General features: G+C 41.2%; 1 long non-coding RNA gene and 1 pseudogene across 1 annotated transcript; one reads left to right on the top strand and one right to left on the bottom strand.

The window, feature by feature from the left end:
• Window positions 1–6444: 6444 nt before the first annotated feature.
• On the bottom strand, window positions 6445–7722 carry LOC118004391 (annotated as a pseudogene).
• Window positions 7723–12344: 4622 nt separating this feature from the next.
• On the top strand, window positions 12345–21481 carry LOC118004392. Its single transcript, XR_004677563.1, has 4 exons — window positions 12345–12368; window positions 17471–17576; window positions 18320–18399; window positions 21105–21481. It is a non-coding gene; the product is annotated as an uncharacterized LOC118004392 (long non-coding RNA).
• The last annotated feature ends 419 nt before the right edge of the window (window positions 21482–21900 follow it).

Genomic DNA, 21900 nt, shown 5'->3' on the forward strand with positions numbered 1-21900 from the left:
ATTTATTTATTTATTTATTTATTTATTTATTTATTTATTTATTTATTTATTTAACAGAGAGAGAGAGAGAGACAGCGAGAGGGAACAGAAGCAGGGGGAGTGGGAGAGGGAGAAGCAGGCTTCCCGCGGAGCAGGGAGCCCGATGTGGGGCTCGATACCAGGACCCTGGGATCATGACCTGAGCCGAAGGCAAACGCTTAATGACTGAGTCACCCAGGCGCCCCTATTTTTATTTTTTAAAGAGCTTACTTAGCATTTAAAGCCAAAGCGTACCCTTTAGTTATGAAAATTTTGCTAGAGCTCCTTGTTGTCACTGACATTAAGGACTGTTCAGAAAGGAAAGTTAAATTTTATTTACTTGCAAATGAATCCAGGTTCCCGTGGATTGAGGATGCAAACTCAGCTTGAGGTCTAGTCACTTAGATGTGAATTAAAACACCTTCCCCCGTTGTAATAGATTTTCACCTCTAAGGAACCCAGGGGGAAGAAAGGAACAAAGCCTGAGCCTCTAGGGTGAAGTGTCTATTGCTATGCTAATGTACCATGAGCAGGTGTGAGATATAGTTCCCAGTTATGGCTTCCCTTCTATCAAATTTTGGGTGCTTGTGGCTGGATCACAGGGAAGGACCCAGGTAGTTTCTTCCTCTGGATTCTTTTTTTTTTTTTTAATTTATTTATTTTTAAAGATTTTATTTATTTATTTGAGAGAGAGAGAGAGTGAGAGACAGAGAGCATGAGATGGGGGAGGATCAGAGGGAGAAGCAGACTCCCCGCCGAGCAGGGAGCCCGATGCGGGACTCGATCCAGGGACTCCAGGATCATGACCTGAGCCGAAGGCAGTCGCTTAACTAACTGAGCCACCCAGGCGCCCCCTTCCTCTGGATTCTTAAAGAATATTTTTTAAAAAGGATAAAAATCACAACTCTCATACAGATATGAAAATGAACACATGCTGAAGATTTTATTTAACTCAAACTGGTGAGATGTTACAACCAGTTCAATGGAAAAGTTAACAAAAAGTACCAATCTGTGGAGTACAAGAATGTTAAAATGAATGTGCAGAAGCACCCTAACCTAGCTTTTACATTAGAAGGGAAGTCAATGAAACTTCTAGGGATGGGACTGAATTTGCATGTTTATAGTGAAGCATTATTTTGCATTGCCATCCGTCATACACAATTCACAGTTGTAAAATAGCTCCCTTGGAATCATATAATCCAGATGGTAGATCCAGTCCTCTAGAGTCCAGACAATGCATAGTTTCCCATGAAAGCACAAATTTGTCCCCCATTGCTTAACTCCAGGAGCCATCATGCATGGTCCCCCTGGGACTGTGTAGCACAGGGCCTGCTGGGCCCACTTTGTGCTCCTGGTGCCTGGTCTCCCCTCCTGTCCTGTTCTTTGGTGTCAGCTGCATCCCCCATGCAGGGCACTCACACAAGGAGACATCCCCCCAATTCCTGACAGGCATAATATTTTTACTTAGTTCCCACTACCTCTGTGATACTTGGGGAGAGATGGGAGAAGGAAGATGATGTCTGTCATTCCTTTTCTGTTTCTGTTGATGACCTCTTCCTCCTTCAGAGCTCTAAGAGGGGGCTGGAGCAAGGAAGAGAAGAATAATGGTGCAACGTGCTCTGATATTAGCAGTGCTGTTCTCATTGTAAACAGGTTGTAGCATATATGTTAGGAAAGTGGTTTCATTTTAGTTAATTGATTTTTCTTGCAGTTTCTACTGCATACTAGAGACATGAGTGAGGGCAATTTAATCTCTCGGAGTTTTGGTATTTGAAGCTGATAAAATGAAATGGTTGTAATAAAAATTTCAAGGTCACTTCCAGTTCTGAATATTTATGGATGTATTCCTATTGATCAAGAATCACGGATCATACATGCAACTATAGCGATTGATGTTCTTACTTTCATGGCTCTTTTCTTTATTGTTCTCATCGTTGAAAAATATTTAAAATAATTTATTTTATGAAATATTGCATAGGGTTGAATGGCACATTGGGAGAAGCTGAGCAGAAAGCAGAAAAGGGTTCACGTGCACTGTTTTTACATTGAAAAAGAGTGCCCAAATCAAAGAGCCTAATATAAAATTGGAGGGATGCTAGCTGTTAGAAGTTTGATCATTTCAACATTGCTGTCTTCTCTGCCCTTCGTCTTCTCCACCGAGTCCCCTAAATGTTTTAATGCATTGATACTAATGTATTATTCTGGATATGTTACCACCGTTTTGTGGCTATCCAGAATGACGTCTTAATAGGGCACCTGAGGGGGAATGAGTGTGGAATTGGGGCAGCGTCCTTGCACACTGGCCTTGTGTGACATACCCTATGAACCACTGTTTCAGTTACTTTTACTTCCTGAATCAAGGTTATTAGGTAATTAATTTAAAACACAGTAGCAGTTACCCTTTTGTAAGGGAAATTTACATTTATAAAGGAAGTCTCCATTTTTAGGGGTGTCTCCCTCTCTGTATCACTGTATGAGGAAGAGAAGAATGGCTCTGAAATACAAGAGAATCTTTTTTTTTTTTTGTCAAGAGAGAAAGCATTGATTTAAATGTGAATAACAAAACTTACCTTTGTTTGTTATGCTTTACCTAGTAACCTCCCCATAACTGACCTTCCTCTCCACCATACTTCTTTTGTCTTCAGCGGACCATGGTATTTAAGCTGAAATTCTAAGCCACTTCTTAGAGATACTCACTTTTCTCTGGGTATCTCTTATATATACATGAATTATACATTATACAATTTTTCTCTTGTTAGTCTGTCTTTTGTTATAGGGGCCCCAGCCAAGAACTAAGAAAGATAGAAAGAAAATTGTTTTCCTCCCCTACACATCAACAACTCCACTAGATTTTATGTAGCCTTTAAGCAAGTCCAGACTCAAATTAGAACATTTTCTCATGACAGTGCATTAAACTGACCTGTTGGCTGAGCCAGGCAAAGGACTCCAGGGTATCAAAGAAAAGGTTGCTGTTTGTTCCAACCTCAGCCCTCTTAACACAGGCAAGCATTTTCTTTATTTCACACTTCTGATTCAAATTTAAACACCAGATCTCCTTAGAGTTCATTGAAATTGGCTGTCTCTGACCATTAACTCTTCAGCATTTTGTCTGTGTTCAAAATTTCATCTTAAGGGGAACTCTTCAAGTTTCACAGGACATGATGGGGTTCATTCTTTCAAGAGCTTTTTCTCACTAGTTTTCTGTTTTCCTTATGAGGAAGCTAGATTCCCTTGCTCTCATGTAATAAAGCATAAGATTTTACCTATGGGTCTTAGAGTAAACCAGAAGCAAAATTATAATGAGAACAAATAGTTGAGAACTCACCTAAGAATTTTTTGAGGAAAAAAACTGCTCTGAGAAAAGAGATTCTAAACAACACAAACTGACTTCCTGGAAAGAAAATTGTTAATATTTTCTTCCTCCTTTATTTTAACATTAGTGTTCTGACTGTAGATTCAGCTCATGCCACAAAGGACAGGACATGCTTTGATTTTGTCTAATTCAAGTCTTGTTGGGAACAGAAAATAAAATTGGATACTAAAACGGTGTCAGTATCTTAATGGATGAGAAATGAATAAGTTCTTCTTGGGCAGGTACCATGTCTTATTTATCTTTATGCCCACTAAAATGACAAGCCTAGTCATCTGTACATGGTAAATGATTGATAAAGGATTACTGAGCTGAATTATTGAAGACAGGAGAGTCTTGGGATTAGATATGTGCTCTTAATCTTTTGAGACAATTGTCAAGGACAGCCATGAGGCATTTTGGGGAAAGTGTACTCATTCTTATTTTTAACTGTGTTCCTGAAGGTTTGTACATGGCTATTTACCAAAGTGGCATAAAATCCAAGGACATAGTTAATTTATCTTCCGATTTATTTAAATTAGTCTTAAGGAAAGCTTACTCAGCTTATGCCATTATTTATAGGTAAGTAATATATTTGGTAAAGAGACTTAGATACTGGGGCAGGGAGAGCTAGTTCAAACTGGTAGACTTCTAACATTTTGGTGAGTATGGAATACTGCAAATACTTGGCATTAGCAAGTGATAGAGTAAGTTTTAAAAATAGCCCTGTCTTGAAGTAGTGAAATGGCCAGATCAATGATTAGTTGTTTCTATGTCTTCTATCCAGAATCATTTTCCCTTCACTAAAGTTATGGCCAGTGAATAGCTGTGCTTTCCACAAAACTGGAAACAGCAGTGTGGGAGTCATGCTTGAGTGAAGTACATAGCAACATAAGGTGTGTGATGTAGACTGAAATATAGTGGTCACTTCTCCATTTAGAATTTATTTTAATTGTTTTTAGGAGAGAAAAGAGATGTGAAGATTTCTCAGACAAATATGGTTTCTGGAAATACAAGTAATTGCTCCCACCAGGTGTGCTCTGGAAGTACAGATACTTGCCGAGATAGATCATGAGCTGACCTTACATTTCCAGGCTGGAGTAGCTGGCCTCTGTCACAGCCTCAGAGGAAAAGGAGGCTAAGATTGAATAAGGCTATGAAAGAGCTGACCATTGAGAATATCACCTTTGTATATAAATTTTAGGTTCTTTAATAACACGGAAGGGTCTATGTCTGTTAAAATTCCACTTTATACATTTGCTGGATATGAGATCCCCAAGCACATAAGAATGGAGGGATGGATAACACAAGTTAATTTATTTCTTTGTAGTTTATAAGTAGATTTGAGCCATACAACACGCTACAATTTACTTTGAAGACCATTCTTGTGATCTATTGTGACTCTATTCCCTGCCTTGATTTAATACATATGAATGTCTGTACAGTTTTCAAAAATGAATCCCAAGTTTGTAGCACTACTTACCTTTCCTTTTTCCAAGACTCTTTTCATTCAGAAGAAAATGGGTAAGGCACAGAGAAAGCTACTGTGGAGTTGGAGGTGGGAAAGTCAGGGAAGTGGAAGGGACTGTGTAGAGAGAGGGAAGATCCTAAAATAATGTGGGCAAGGAGGAAGTGGGGGTGCACTGCCCGGAAATGGGAAAGCATCATTAGGCGAGAGGTCAAATTCAAAGTGTGGGGCCAGATTACTTGGGTTTTCACATATCCCAATAAGGCTTGATTCTGGATGCAACCAAGCAAAGAATATTTTTCCTTAAGCTTTCCCTCTAGGATTTTTGGGCAAATCCAGATTTCCATCATATTTTTGGAATAAGTCCTATGGATTTGCCTGTGGTCAAGGCAGATCACTTGGAAGAGTCAGGAGTGATCCATGGCTGAGGTCAATTTAAGTATTTCTGACAGGACAACAGATTTACTTGTTCTCACACAGGCAAGAGAAGGAAAGAAAATCCCATTTTAATGCAAGATGCGTGTGTAAAAAGTTGTTCTTGAAGCAGGAGGCAATTCCCAAAGAGAAGCAAAGTCCAGTTTGACCTTTGTGCATCTCTTTTTGATTTTCTAACATTCCTGAAGGATCTTTTGGAAAGGAAGGAGTAATTATTTAGCTAATTCAGAATCATTAGAGAAAATAATTTTAATAATAATAATAATATGTAACACTTAATCAGTGCTAATATGGGCCAAGGACTGATCTAAGATGTTAACTCCTGACTCCTCTACAAAAACCTATATAATCAGAAGGTGTGAATAGAGAAAAAAGTCAAGTAGCTGAGCAGCTCTGTTTTCTTCTTTGTTTTGCCTAGAAATTTGGAAGAATCCTTTTCCACAAATCTGAGAACTCACAGCTTTCTCAGAAGAGGTCCTGGCAAGGTCTAAATGGCACTCCTCTTTATGCACATTATAAAACACGGTATTTAATATATTAGCTGACGCAGTGAACCTGCCAAAGTTTTACTAATGTGCCAGAACATTTACCAGCAAGCCCTTAATTACTAATAACACCCCCTCTGGATTCATCCTGAAGGCAACTCACTCTCTTTCTTGTCCCTATGTGCTATCTCCATTCTCGGCTAACTGGGACACAGATTTTCTTTCCTTTTGCATTGGAAGGGAAGAAGGATAAGTAGGGTGGCACCAGAAAGAGATAAGGAGAAAGAAAAGACTCCACCAGAGCAAGAGTGGGAGAATCGGAGATTTGGGGCATTTAACTTAAAGAGACAGGATTAAGTGAGCACATATAGGGAGAGCCTGAGTTGCATTTAGGATGACATTGAGGGCCTCCAAATATGAGGCTAATTTGTGCATTAGTTTCTTACTGCTGCTGTAAAAAGTTACTACAAACTTGGAGACTTAAAACAACTCAAATAGGGGTGCCTGGATGACTTAGTCGGTTAAGCATCCAACTCTCTCTCTTTTTTTTTATTCACTAGTAAATTTTATTGTTTTCTTTGATTGACTTTAAAAGTTTTCCTCTTGATTTTTTTTTCTGAAACTAAACAAGAAATGTATAGTTTTTCTAAACAAACAAACAAACAAACAAACAAAAAAGCAATGATGTTTTATAAATTGCCATCTCGGATTTTCTTGTCAGCCTGCTTCAAGGAAATCCATATGTTCAATATACTTGCTCACAGTTTAGCCCATACCAAATGGTTGTCTTATCTAAATATCTGAGCAGCAAACTGAGCTGATCCTTCTGGAGAAAATATGGTTGAACAGGCAAGAACACTGGGTAGTTGAAGAGAAGACCACATATCCTGAGCTCCCCAGTCTGGAGTGAGTGGAGGGCAGCTGATAACTGGGTATGCAGTGTTACCAGACATCACTGGTCCTAAACCATTGCTTCTGCCTGCCACTGTCACAGATATAGTAGGAATGCCACCCCCTTCATACTCTGCTTTAATCCTCAGAATTTCATCTGGTCCTTTATAGGCAGATGTTATCCGAAGTTCACATGGCATGCCAAAATTTCCACAAGCCTTCTTGATTTTTTCACAGTGACTGAGGTCGGAAGTTGAGTCCATCAATACTACAGCTCTGCACGGACTTTCTGATTTCAGAAGCAGCTCCACTTTTTCTGCAACCCACTCAACATTTTTCTTTACCAACTGGAGCCCTTTGGGAGTTACTTCCTTCAGGTCACGATATGACTGTTTATCTTTCTGTTGGCTTCAATCTCCTGATGGCTGGAGTCTCCAGGAATCATTATCAATAACATCAGCAAGAACAATTTCTTTGGTGGTTACATCAACACCAAATTCAATCTTCGTATCAACCAGCATACAGTTCTGGGGCAACTAGGATTTCTCCAGTATTTCAAAAATAGCCTGTGTAGCATGACTCATGACATCTTCTTCAGTATGGCCTATAACAAGTCCAGCAAAGCAAAATTTTGCAGCAATTAGCTGTTCCTCAGACCACTGTGGCTCATTATTGGCCTCATCCTTGAGAAACAGCTCCACTTTAGGGGGTAGAACTTACATCCCTCCTTGACACCAAGATTTCTTTTGAGAAAAGAACCAGCTGCTATTCTTCTACAAACCCATTCAACTGGAATCATTTCACACGTAGGTACAAGGAAAGCTGTCTCCCCACATTTTCTGGGGAAAGCAGTTTTGATACCTGCTTCCTTTAACAACTGAAAAATACAACTGGTAGTTTATTTTATTTATCCTTAAATCACCTTCCAGGTGATTCTTTCTGGCTGCATTTCCTGCTGTAATCTGGTCCTTGTACTGCAGGAGCACTTTTCCTGGACTATCTGGCAATTCATAGACTTCTTTTGTTTTACCCTCATAGAGTTTTTTATCAATATTCAGTACCTCAGCTGTCGCCATTATTCTGTGTAGGCTGGGGGCAGCGGCCACTCTGGGAAGAGAGGCAAGACGCTGGAAAAGAGGAGTGGTCAGAGGGGTTCCAAGTGTCCAACTCTTGATTTCGGCTCAGGTCATGATCTCAGGGTTGTGAGATCAAGCCCGGTGTCAGGCTCTGTGCTCAGCACAGAGTCTGCTTAAAATTCTATTCCTCTCTCTCTGCCCCTCATGCCCCCCCACCCTGCTCACACTCTCTCTCTCAAAGTAAGTAAGTAAATAAATAAATAAACAAACAAATAAAATAAAACAACTCAAATATATTCTCTTACAGTTCTGGAGATCAGAAGTCTGAAATGAGTCTTATGAGACTAAAATCTAGGTGTTGGCAGGGCTAGTTACTTCTGGAGGATCCAGGAGAGAATATGTTCCTTGCCTCTTCTGTCTTCTAGATGCTGCAAGAATTTCTTAGCTTGAGGCTACATTACTCCAATCTCTGTTGCCAACCTCACCTCACATTCTTCCTCTTATGTAGTCAAATCTCCCTCTGTCTCCCTCTTATGATTCTTATTACATTCAGTGCCCATGTAAAAGTGTAGATAATGCAGGATAATCTCCTTAAGATCCTTAACTTAATCACACCTGCAAAATACCTTTTGCCATATTTGGTAAGATTTGTAGGTTCCAGGGAATAGGATCTGGTATCTTTGAGGGTCATTATTCGGGCTTCCATTGTTTGGTGGCCAAGACAGCTGAATCATCATGTACAGATACCTGATTTATGACTGGGAGCATCTAAAAGTCTTGGGGAAGAGTGGTAGTAATATGTCCTTTCCCTCTAGGGGAAATCTGATCAACCCTGAGTATCAGCTCCCAAGCTTTTCCGTAAGTTGACTTAATTCTATCCTTGGAGACAACTGAGCCAAGAGCAACTCTCTTTTATCATGGTCTGGAATGCAAATATTTCCAAAGTACTGTCAGGGAAGAAAAACTTTTCCTCTACCCTCTTAAGTTTAGCTATTGAGGGCCTGCAGATTAATCTGACAAAGAGATTAGCAAGAGGAATAAACAGATTTAATTGCATATGTATGCGCGGGAGTTTGCAGAGAAATACGGCTCAGGGAGGCAGTCAGAATTTGGGGCTTACATATCAACTTAACAGGAAATGGGGAGAAACAGAGGGACACTTCTGGGAAAACAAATGCCTTCTTAGTGGGGAATGGGTAAAGGGCACTGATGGAAAACCAAAGGAAGTTTTTGAAAGATAAATGAGCACTTAGGAAAATATTTGGGTGGTAGGAGAGTTTCATGACAATGCCTCTTTGGGTGTGATGCCAACTTCTATTCTCTAGGAAGAGAAAATTAGAGCTGCTCTGAGGAGGGGATTTATGACAGTTAAGTTCTTTTGGGAAACTCTGCTTTTAGGCAGATAAGGGATTTCAGGAACCCAGATGCCTTTGGCTCAAAATAATTTTTATGCCATGGTGGCTTATTCTGGACCCCTTCAGAGCCTATAGTTATGCAAGATTTGATCCAACTTGAAGTTCTTCACTTTTGAGTCTCCTGCATATACCAGATTTGTGTTCCTTGTTAACACACATTTATGTTAAGTGGAGAGAATGAACACAATTTTGGAGCTAGTGTATCAGCAGGGCCATTTTTTTTTTTTTTAGAATAAGGAAGATGTATAACAAATTAGGTCCCAGAGGAGGAAAACCAGGGCAGATGATCCTGGAATGGAATCTGTAATCCATCCTCCCATGTTAGAGGGAGGCCCTTTGTGGGGAGACTCTGTACCCACCTTGTGGGCAATGGTCTTGCTTTGTAGCCTGGATCCTGTTGCTGTCTGTGTCCTTAGGCTGGGTCCTACTTTATGTCCCTGGTCTGGGTCCTCAGTCACTTCCCAAACTTTCCTGCTTGGGCTTGTACATCTGATCCCCCTCTCCTTGCACACTCTAGGAATTTTGGGGCTGAATCATTCTACTGTCTAAAAGTGTATAGTGGGGTGCCTGGGTGGCTCAGTTGTTAAGCGTCTGCCTTCGGCTCAGGTCCTGGGATTGAGCCCCACGTCGGGCTCCCCACTCAGTGGGAAGCCTGCTTCTCCCTCTCCCACTCTCCCTGCTTGTGTTCCTTCTCTTGTTGTGTCTTTCTCTCTGTCAAATAAATAAATAAAATCTTTAAAAATAAATAAAAAATAAAAGCATATAGCCTTAGTTACATAGTCCTCATGTTTAAACCTTAAAAATATAATAATCTTAGGAAAATCTTCTGTCTTCCTTTGGAAATACCACACCAGTGAGTCACCAAAAAGCCTTCCAGGAAAGGGGGGGGCGTGGCTGGGTCCCAGGGCTACTCATTCACTGGCACATTAGTTATCTATGCCCTACAAATGAGTCAGGGTGGCCTTCAGACAGGAAACGGGACGTTTGTGGGTGCCCCCAGGAGTGCACGAACTCTGAAGTCGGGAAATGACAGAGCAATGTGGAAGGGATCCGGGTAAGGGCACTTCTGTGTTTGGGGCCATAGTGGTACCCAGAAGTGAAGACTGGCTTCTTCATATTGCCAGGCCTATCCCACTGCTTTCTCCGGCCACATTCTAAATTGCAGGCCATGCTTGTTGCCTCTTTTACTTTATTCTTCCGCTCTTAAAAGCTGGCTTCCATTACCACCACTGTACTGTAATGTCAACTCATCAGCTCTCAAAATGACCCTCTCTCAGTCATTTTATGCCTCCTTAAAAGCATAGGATACCAATTATTTTCTCCTTCTTTGAGATTGCTAATTGTTACAGGTTGTGTCCCCCCAAAAGATATGTGAAATCCTAACCCCTGCTACCTGTGAATGGGACCTTATTTCAAAATAGGGTCTTTGCAGAGGTAATCAAGTTGAAATGAGATCATTAGGTTGGGCACTAATCCAATATGCCCTGTGTCCTTAGAAAAGAGACAGAGACACACAGGGAGAAGGCCCCGTGACGAGGGGGGCAGAGATGGGTGTGCTGCAGATGTAAGGAAGGAGCACCACAGGTTGCTGGTCTCCACCAGAAGCAAGAAGAGGCAAGCAAGGCTTCTCTCCTACAGGCTTCAGAGAGAGCATGGCCCTGCTGAGCCCTAGGGTTTGGACTTCTAGCCCTCAGAACTGTGAAATAATACATTTCTGTTGTTTGAAGTCATTCAGTTTCTGGCATTTTGTTACCAGAAAATAAACACAGCCATATTTAAAATATTATAATCCTGTGGTTCTCTGTCTCATCTCTGGCAATGTCTCACTCCTCTTCTGGCTTCTCTTCCTCCTCCAGGTGCCTAATGCTAAGTGTTGACCAGGATTTCATACTTCAGTTTTAAATCTCTATTTGCGTATCTGGCTCTCTCACTCATTTCTAAGCTTCAGCCCTCACTTCAACACAAGTGAAATGAATTTCAAAATTTGACGTCTGATCACGTCCAACATTTTTACTTTCCGTGGAACATATTCAACCTGGATGTCCTGCCATCTTCTTGAATTCATTACATCTAAACTTAAACTAATTTTCGATGACCTCCTCCCCAGTCCCAGCCCCTTCTCATCTACCTGACTTCCTCATCTGTCCCTAGCTCAGTGCCCCCCCCCCCCCCCCCCCCCCCCATCTAGTCATCCGTATCTGGAATCCTATAGAGTCTTGCTTTGAGTCTTCTCTTCCTTAACCAGTTGCCAAATGGAGGGAGAGAACTTTTAACAACTCCCATCAATGGAGTAGGTACCCACTAAAGTCTGCATAATAAACCACACCAAACCACCCTTGTTTACCATACTTTTATTTGTCACCTTCCCATAACTTGCTTCCCCAACCCAGAAGCCCCAAACCCCTTTTCCTTTGTCTAGCCTAAGATGGTATATAACCCTCCATCATCTGGCTGCCTAGAGGAGTCTCATTTCTTGGTGAAATCCCTGAGCATACACATGTAATTAAATGTGGGTTGTGTTTTGTTGTTGTTGTCAATCTTTTTTTTTTTTTTTTTACTTGGCAGAGAGAGAGAAAGAGAGCACAAGCGGGGGAAGTGGCAGACAGAAGGAGAGGGAGAAGCAGTCCCCCCGCTAATCAGGGAGCCCGATGCGGGACTCCATCCCAGGACGCAGGGATCGTGACCTGAGCTGAAGGCAGACCCCTAACCGACTGAGCACTGAGGCACCCCATTAACCTGTCTTTTATCAGTTTGATTTAAGGGCTTCAACCAATGAACCTAAGATGGATAGAGGGAAAAATAGTTTTTCCCTGCCCCCACAAAGCCTCCGAAAGCTGCTTGCTTTTTTAATCTCTCCATCTCTCCCCTGTCTTATACACCAGGCTGTCTGCAAGTGAATGGGAGCCAATGAGCGGCCGTGATTGCCCGGCCAAAGCTGCTCAGCGTGAGCAGGGATATGAAGAAGCAAGCATCATGCCCATAGGGAGGCAGGAGCTCTCCCACCCAGACTTCCTGAGGAGTGAAGTACAGGCAGCTCACATCTGCAGCCAATCAGCCTGGGTGGTATTCCTTGAAGTGAAGAGCTCACAAATCCCTTCCCGGGGGCCAGAGTCTGTTGGCCAACCTGGAGGTTCCTGGTGGCCTGTCTGTTCTTCGGGGGCAAGCTTGGGGAGCTGAAGAAATCAAATCAAGGCCTCAGGCCCTTTGCAGAGTTGCTTCTTCACAACTCTGGTAATATGCACTCAGTGCCTGATTTAAAAATCTGATGATGTCACATTAAAAATGTTGCAGTTATCTTCCTTTGATGGTTGTTAGTGGTTTCAGTTGGGGTGACTCCTATTAGTCTGTCACAGGGTTGATAAAAAGGCTCTTTGTCCCTGTTTTGGAAATAAAAATGGGTATCCTCTAAATGGATCTCCTACTTATTTCTTAGGGGAGGCTAATGGATTACATTTTTAATGTCAACTGGGTGGGTTTGTAGTAAGCACCACCCGTTTACCTGTGTTCTTTGCTAAGGCAAGTAAATGCAACATTGCCATTACCTTCTTTGTTTACGTCAGAATGTTTTGGGTCTAATAGATGCCTCACCCCAGAGGTGTGCGTAGAGGTAGACTTGACAAAATTGTTTTGAGAATTTAGATGGCTGTGCTTCTAGACACAGGGACATTTCCCAAGCTTTCTTTTTGATTTAGTTTGGGAAGACTATGTTTCTGAGCCTGGGCATAGCTCCCACTTGCCAAATGAAAGCACAAACAGGCAAACAAATAAACAGTTTTGGTTTTTTTTTTTAAAGTTAAAAATGAAACAATAGGAAGGCCAGAAGCAATCAAATGTCAGTAATATTTTCAATAAATTAATGGCCTGTGTTTGTGGCAGCAGATGCTTGGAAAAGATTGAGCTGACAGATGGGCACAAATAAAGCCACAGGAAAACTGGGGAAGATGATAAATATTATCTGTAGGCCATTTTTATCCCCCTTGTTAATTAGCCATTCTGCTCCTCTTACAATAGGTAAGCTTATTTTCCTTTTGACTCTGAAATTCTTTCATTTCATATTGTTTTCTTTCAAATTTTCTCATCTTTCTCTCCTGTGTGTTTTTTTTTTTTCCTACCCCAAATCTGCTTCAAATTTCAATCCTGTTTTCTCTCCCACATTTCCTGCAGTGAGGTTTTTGCAGGGGAGAAAGCAAGGACGTTTCCTTTACCTCCTGTCATCTCCCTAACAATTTTCTTGCTATTAATGTCTAACAACTTCCCAGCCCCAGGGAATACAAATTCCTTTCCTTTTCTATAAATTGTTGTGTGCTGTTCTCAATGCCCATCACTAAAAATACAACACAGCATTATTGATCTCGCTCTCCCTCTCTTTTGCCCCCTTAGAAGAATTTTACAAATGAATTGGTTCTGCCCTGTGTCTTTTAGTGGTTTATATTTTCCAACGTCCAGTTTGGCACCCTGGCAGGGTCATTTAGTTGAAAGAACCTGGTCTTTGGAAACAGACAGCCCTTGGTTCCTATTCTCGTTGCTCATATTCTGGTTTTGTCTCTTATTAACCAGATGACCTTGGGGAAGTTCTTTAGGCCCTCTGAGCCAGTGTCTTCATTCCAGTGATTCCTACCATCTGATTTGCTGATGAGTCTCGGGGAGATGTGGTACATATATCACCCAGCACCTCCCTTCACTTCTCTGATAGCAAGATGCCAGAGGGGTATGGCCAGTCAAGCGATATCCTTGCTCTTCCTTTTTATTTACAGCTCCCAGGGGGCCGTGGAGAGGACAGCGGGATGATGCTAGGCTCCCCATTCTGTGTGGCAGCTCAAGAGTGGTAGAAGGTCAAAGAGCTATAACGAAACTCACTGAGAAATGGTCTAATTGAATAATTCACATCTCAGCCAATTGCCATCTCCTCAGAGAAGCCCTCACCGACCATATGATCAAAAGTAATTCCCCTGGTCATTCTCTAATCATTATCCTGCTCTAGCATCATTACAACACTCACCACTATCTGAAATTACTTACTAATTTGTGTGTTTCCTCATTTATGTTTTGTCTGTTTCCTCCACTGAAATGTAAACTCTATGATAGCTGGAAAGCTACTTATCTTATTTTCTGTTATAGCCTCATTGCTTAGAGCAGTGTTTGACAAAACTAGACCCTCAATAAATGTTTGTTACGTGAGGATCTCTCTAATGTTGGAAATTACCCTGGGATCCATCAATGAATGAATGTAGCAAAAGATTTCGTTTTCAGCTGGGCTCAACAAATCCTAATCAGTTCATTTATGTGTCTGCAGGTATAGTGGGTGTGGTGGGGCAGGTTTCTTTATTAGATTCTAACTGCATCCTAGTTTAGCACAGTGATCTACCCACCAGTTACATAGCTCCTCAAGAAGAAACAGATAGCCATTAAAAAGTTTTGTTTAGCTCATGAAGCAATCCTTGCTCCACAACTGATCATTCCTCTCTTTTAAAACACTTTCTTAGCTTGTCTTCTAGAATACTATTCTCTCTCGATTCTTCACCTCCTCACCAGCACCCCATTTCAGTATTCACGGTTGGTCCTTCTTCATCTCCCCAACCTTGAATATCTTCATATCCATCAACATTCACTCTGTAGGTGATTCATTTAGTCATGTGACATCAAATATCTTCCTTTTTGACAACCCTCACATTTTTATCTTCAGCCCAGACCTTTGAATTCCATATGAACATCTCCAACTGCCCTGTGATATCTACACTTGGATGTTTAGGTTGATTGCATTAATATCCAAACCATTTGTCCATGAGACTTTACGTTTTCTTCCACTAAAGAGGCAAGGTTTACTTTTCCTGCTACCCCTGCTGAATCTGGGCTTAGCCATGTCACTTGCTTTGCCAATAGGACGAGGCAGTGGCATGTAAGTTCCATGCCTACTCCTCAAGAGTATGTGTTTTCATTTATTGTCTCTTGTGCTTCTGCTATTGCTATAAGAAGTACAAGACCAGGGTAGACCCTGTGGTCTCAGAGGATGTAAGGGAGGAAAAATTTTTCCTCTACTTTTCTGTATTCTTTTGGCTGTTCTATTGATGAAATTGACATAAAACAGGTTAAGGGAGAAAAACAAATTTAATTACTTATGTATGGAAGCCTCAGAAGAAATGTGGAATCCAAGAACAAGTTGGGAAATTGAGGCTTATATGTCAGACTAGAGCAGATCCCCAGTTTACTGGTCGTTTGTTTATCTTTTTATTTGTGAGTGTCTATTCAAATTTTTTGCCCTTTATAAAATTGTGTGATTTGTCCTCATATTTTTGAGTTGTAAGAGTTCTTTATATGTTCTAGATGCAAGTACTTTGTTAGATATATGTGTTGTGTATTTTTTCTCCTGTCCTGTGGCTTGCCATTTTGATTTCTGAACAGCAAAAGGTTTTAATTTTGATGAAGTCCAATTTATCTTTTTTTTTTTTTTCTTTTCTGGATTGTGCTTTTCATGTGCTATGAGCTATTGAGCTTTGCAGTGGTTTGGGATTTAGCACTATTTAACTGAGGCAGAACCCTAATAGGTATCTCAAAATGAATGTGTCCAAAACTGGAGTCCTGATTATCACCCTTTCTCAAACTTGCTCCTCAGACCATTGTTCTCATCTCAGAAAATGTGATCCATTCTTCCAGCTGTCAGGCAACTTTATTCTTCTCTTCTTGTCACATTCCACATGCAACCATTAGCAAATCCTATTGGAATCCCTTTCAAAATATGTCTAGAATCTAACCATGTCTCACCATCTCTACCACTGTCACCCTGGGCCATGTGGCCATGATTTGTGCCCTGTTTTTTTGCAATAGTCTCCTAAATGGCATCCCTGATCCTCCCTTGTCTCATTGTAATTTATTCTCAACACAGAAACCAGAGTGATATTTTAAAAATTTTAAGACTGATCATGTCTATCAACTGCCCAAAATCTTTCCAAGACTTCCTTTTCATTCAGAGTAAAACTCAAAATCCTTATAATAATTCAAAATACCCTACACAATCTTTCCCTCCACCTCCACTCTCTCTGATAACATTCATGCCCACTCTTCCAGATTTATTACTGTTTCTGCTGTTCCTGGCCTTCTTGCTATTCCTTCAACACTCTAAGCAAACCCCTGCCTCAGGGCCTTTGCATTTATTGTCCTCTATACCAGCAGTACTTTCCCCCCCACATATTTGTGCCCATTAACTTCTTCATTTTCCTCAACTCTCTACTCAAATGTCTTTTTGGCTCCTGGCATTGTGTACCTTACTATTTTTTTTCCCATAGCACTTCCTACCACCCAAGTTTTACATATTTGTTTGATATTTGTTTTTTTCACCACTTTTCCCTCCACCGTGGCAAACATTTAGAATATAAGTTGCATAAGGGCAGGGATGTTATTTTGTTACTTTTGGATCATCAGGGCCTGAAAATTATAGGCAATTCAAGAATTTAGTGATAGAGTATTAATCAGTGTATAGCAAACTTCTTAATTTAAGAATTTACAGTTTATATTGTAGGGGGACCTGGGTAGCTCAGTCAGTTAAGCGTCTGACTCTTGATTTTGGTTCAGGTCATGATCTCAGGGTTGTGGGATCGAGCCCTGCATCAGGCTCTGCACTCCGTGCAGTCTGCTTGTCCCTCTCCCACTGCTCCTCCCTGACTCCCGCTCTCTCTCTCTCTCTCAAATAAATAAATAAATCTCTAAAAACTTTTTAAAATAAAAATCATATTGTGATTTTAGAAAAATAGGAAAATTCTGAATATTCTCTACACTTGGAGAATAACATATTTACAATGTCGATTTTCTAAAAACAGTCTAAATGCTCACCAATAGAAGACAACAGGCCAATGTTGGGTTAGGAATCAGCCATTCCAATTATGTTTTGGAAGGATTTGAAATAATGACATGAAAAATGCTTCTAAGTAAGTTTTTTTAAGTAGAATAAAAAAATGGTATATGTCATAGTAATAATGGAAGAAATAAGGCATAAAAAAAGGAGGGGAAAAAGTACACCATGATTTTAAGAAGTGTATTTCTTAGTAGTGGAATAATAAATTATAAGTTTCTTTTATTTACTTTTTTAATTATGTTATGTTAGTCACCATACAGTGCATCATTAGTTTTTGATGTAATGTTCCATGATTCATTGTTTGTGTATAACACCCAGTGCTCTGTGAAGAGTGGGGGGTGTGGGGAAGGATTTGCCCGGTGATGGGTGTTAAGGAGGGCACGTATAAGTTTCTTTTAAACTAAGTTAGTCTATTTCCTCTTCTAGTGGCAACTCTATCTTTGCTTTTCCATTTAAGAAAGAATAATATTTTTTTTTCAAACCACAGAAGCCCCCTAATACCTAGATGGTTGGTTCTGCTACCCTCCATTGAGAATGACTGTCATTTGTTCATTTGCTGTTCACAGCCACCTGAGCAGAGGAGCCCCGTGGAGGTGAGCAGCATCCCCTGCAGACACAAATGGTGCAGTGGGCTCAGAGGGAGGGGCTTCACCCTCTCAGTTGGGCAGCGACGACTAAAACAAACACAGACTTCTTTTTCCACCCTAAATCCACGCCCCCTGTCAGAGGTATAGGAGGAAGGTGCTAGGGGTGAACATGGGTTCTGGGTGATCATTATTCTCTGGAGAGTGTGAGCCCTGCAATTCCTGCTTTGGGGACACAATATGAGATGAAATCCTCCTTCCATCTTCTGGATACGTTCACTGGCCACCCTGGGCTTCAATGCAATATCCCTTTCCCACTTTCTTTTTTTCCCACCATCCCTTGGAGGGAAGCAGCCCTGGGGAATATATAAACTTGAAAACACGAATATAAAAATACCAATAGGGTGCCTGGTGGCTCAGTTGGTTAAGCGACTGCCTTCGGCTCAGGTCATGATCCTGGAGTCCCGGGATCGAGTCCCACATCAGGCTCCCTGCTCGGCAGGGAGTCTGCTTCTCCCTCTGACCCTCCTCCCTCTCATGCTCTCTGTCTCTCATTCTCTCTCTCGCAAATAAATAAAAAATTTTAATAAAAAAATACCAATAAAATCTTAATTCACATACGAAGGTAAAAAATATGTCAATCCCATCAAATTTTTAAAAAATTGTCAAGAATCATATAATTTCAAAGCAGATGGGCAGAATGAATATTGCAAAGCTTGTTTACACTTTTATAACATGGCCTTCCACTTTAGGTGACAAACAGAAATACCAACCTGGCTTTGCAGCATCCTCTAAACCATGCTGTTTTTTTTGTGCAACGGAACTCCTGTAAGTGAGTTGTTTTTGTTTTGTTTTGTTTTACTATTATGCTATGATTTTAACACTCACTGTTATTATCATGTAAAATATTTTTATGACCCATAACAATGTCACTTAAGTATTCATAAAATAGCAATGAAAGTGCTCACGCTGAAAAATGTAGCCCCCAAATCAATAGCTTTTGAGGGGAAGTTATATGTGACAAGATGCCAAGAAGAAGGGCAGATGATATTCTGAAATAGCAGATATAATGTCGGGAGCAGGCAAAGCAGGTTTAAAGCCAAAATATGTTACAACTTGTAAATGTGCTCTGAGAATACATCTGTCTTATTTTATATTTATTCCTTTGAGAAAATCATTCTTGAATTATGCAGGTTTGAATTACACAAGGTCTTCAGAGATGCATCCTTTGTATGAAATGAGACCTCCCTGCATTTTTCTAACCAGAAATAGTCCAACTTAAAAAAAAAGTTAGTGCTGCTTGCCACTTAAACAAGTTCCAAATTGTCTTTTTAATAGGAAAACTACATTTTTAGATTATATAATCCATCAGTTTGAATTGCTTAGAAAATCCCCTATGTGCAAATAGGTGTAAAGGAAATGTTTTTTTGGTGATAAGAATCAGGTAGTTAATATTTCCAAAGCATTTTGTTCAGACATATGAAGAGCTAAATTAATTTCCTTGAAATGCTTAGGAGAATGCACAGTTATTAATCTAATTCAGTTTCTTGTTAGTAAAAAACTCACTGGAATATTGCAGTGTAATGGTCAGCTGTCGAGATGATTTATGCCATTTATTATTTTTTAAAGGAGGGATGTTTTGCATTTTTTTTTATTTCCATGTGATAACCTCAGCAAAATGAAATCCCATTTCTAGTTTCCACAGTGCCATAAAAACAGGTTTGGCTCTTCAAGTTCAGCCCCGTGATTTGTGTGTGTAGTTTCTATTTGTAATGCTTCAGCCAATGAACAGCTGATTTAATAACGGTTAAGAACCTCTACTACCCAGGAACGACTGAAGGGATGTTTCATTGGATCAACAGTATTGCCTGCTTTTACCATGGAAATAAATCGTTCTGCCACAGGGTTGCCAAAATGTGAGGGTTTTTTGGATTGATGACACAAACCTATGTTGTCTTTGGAGACAATATGAGGTCTTAGTCCATCAATCATATCAACATTAATGAAATCTAATTTAATGGACTATTGCCTAATGAAAAGAACACTTAAGAGGAAGTCATAGTTGAAGCTTCCAGGGCTTTTCTCTTCCCACAAATGGCGAGCCCTCTAAAAAAGAAGGTAACATCCTCCTGGAGCTGGTCTGCAGATGAATTTCTCAGAGTGGCTCCTTTTCTGAGGTTCCTGCTCAATCCTTCTTTTAATTTAGAAAAAAAGAAGCTGAGGGCTGTAGCCAGGAACCGAATTGATCTTTAAAATTTGATTTTCAATGTTTAAAAATAGAGATCATCAAGAAACTTCTTCCCTTTCCTTATGCTCTTTTACGTTACCACATCTTTTTTTTTTTAATGGTGGTAAAATATACAAGTAGTATAAAACTTGCCATTTTAAAGCCTATCATTCAGTAGCATTGATTCCATTCCCAGTGTTGTGCAACCATGGACTCTACCTGTTTTCTAAACTTTTTCATCATCCCAAACAGAAACGCTATGCCCATGAAATGATAAATCCCTGTTCTCTCTTCCCCTGGCCCCTGGTAACCTCAAATCCACTTTCTGTCTCTCTGAATTTGCTTATTCTAGATAATGTATTTAAGTGAAATCACACAATATTTGGCCTCGTGTGACTGGCTTATTTCACTAGGCATAATATATTTTAGGTTCATCTATGTTGTGACGTGTCAGGATTTCCTTCCTTTTTAGGCTGAATAGTGTTCCACCCTATGTGTATACCACATTTGTTTATTCATCCATCTATTGATGGACGCCTGGATTCTTTGCAGCTTTTGACTCTTCACGCAATTGTAACTTGACAGATATTTCACTCTTGGTCTGGAATGCACTTCCTTCCCTTTTTATCTATTCAACTTCAGCTTGAATTTTGCCTCCTAGGAGAAGCCTTGCACTACTCTGGGCAAAGGTAGACCCTGCCCCACCCCTGTGCTTGCAGGCCTTTGTAAACCGCCATTTTGATGGGTTTCACAATGCCTTGTAATTATATTGAAAAGTCCATCTTCCCAGTGGGTGGAGAGCTGGTCAAACCAGTGGGTGTTCTGCTGTCCTTGGGTTTCACCACCTTGCCCTACAGGGAGTGGATGTTCATCAGGGTGTGTTCCTCCTACAGGAAGCATCCTCCTCACAAATGGCAAATGTAGACCAGTGACCCATTCTGTCCCTCTTCCCCGTCATTCTCGGTGCTGACCACACCATGAGCTTTTTTTGGAGGTTCACTGTGGCAAACTCCTATGGTTTTCAGAATTCAGAAGTAGAATTTATAAGGTGAATTTGTAAAAAGGGAAAGGGACATGGATGGGACAAGAGAACATGGCGGAGGCAGTCAGCCGCCCAGCAGTCCCACTCCCCTTCCACAGTGTAGGCTCGGTGGGAGGCGGCTGCCCAGCTGGGGTCTGCATCGCCCAGCTCTCCTTGTTTCCAAGTGGGACCCCAGGACTAGTCGTCGCCGGTGGAAAAGGAGTGGCAGTGATGCGTGTCGCTTCCACACAGACACGGGTGTCTTCTCCACCCTCTCTCTCTCTGTTAGACTTGCTCGGAACCAGACCCTGCTGTCTAGCGGATGATGGGTCCGTGCCATGGCCAGCCTGAGTCTCTCATCATTACGTGTGGATGGCTGCCTGCCAGGGCCCCAGGCGAACTGAATGTCAGCGAGAACTGAACGTTTATTGTACTGAGCTGAGGTTTCAGGGTTTACACGTTACAGGAGTGAGTATTACCACAGCTTCAGGGAAACTGTGAAAAACAAGTCTAAGCAAGCCGCCGGCAGCAGGCAGGCCACAAAGTACAAGTCTTACCCCAAACAGAGAGGTAGCACATGATGAGTCATGCTGTGATGAGCTTCCCGATCCCCCCTTCAGCAGGGGACTTGGTGCCTAGCCTTCCGCTGTCAGCGGCCTCAGAGACTCGAGGCTGCAGAGAGCCATCCAGCCCCATGCAGAGGGCGCTTCCCTGGTGTGGGTAGACCTGTGAAGGTGATGGGATAATTTCTCTCTTGAGTAGGTTCTGTTACATGGCAGACCTGATAGGGTATCTTGCTGTCACTGACTGGAGGGGAATTGGAAGTCCTAGAGATGGGTGTTGGCTGGCCTGGAAGAAAGCAAACATCCACACTATGAATCGCACATGGGGCCACATGGCAAAGAACTGAGGATGGCCTCTAGGAGCTGAGAGCCAGCCCTGGCTGACAGCTAGGAAGTAAACTTGGATCTCGGTCATACAGCTGCAAGGAAATGAATTCTACTATCAACCCGAATGAGCTTAGAAGACCACCAAGCCCCAGAGGAGAACGGCAACCCTGGCTAACACCCTGATTTCAGCCTGGT

This window comes from Mirounga leonina, unplaced genomic scaffold (genome assembly GCF_011800145.1).
Source record: "Mirounga leonina isolate KUSES-001 unplaced genomic scaffold, KU_Mleo_1.0 Mir_93, whole genome shotgun sequence".
Lineage (NCBI taxonomy): Eukaryota > Metazoa > Chordata > Mammalia > Carnivora > Phocidae > Mirounga > Mirounga leonina.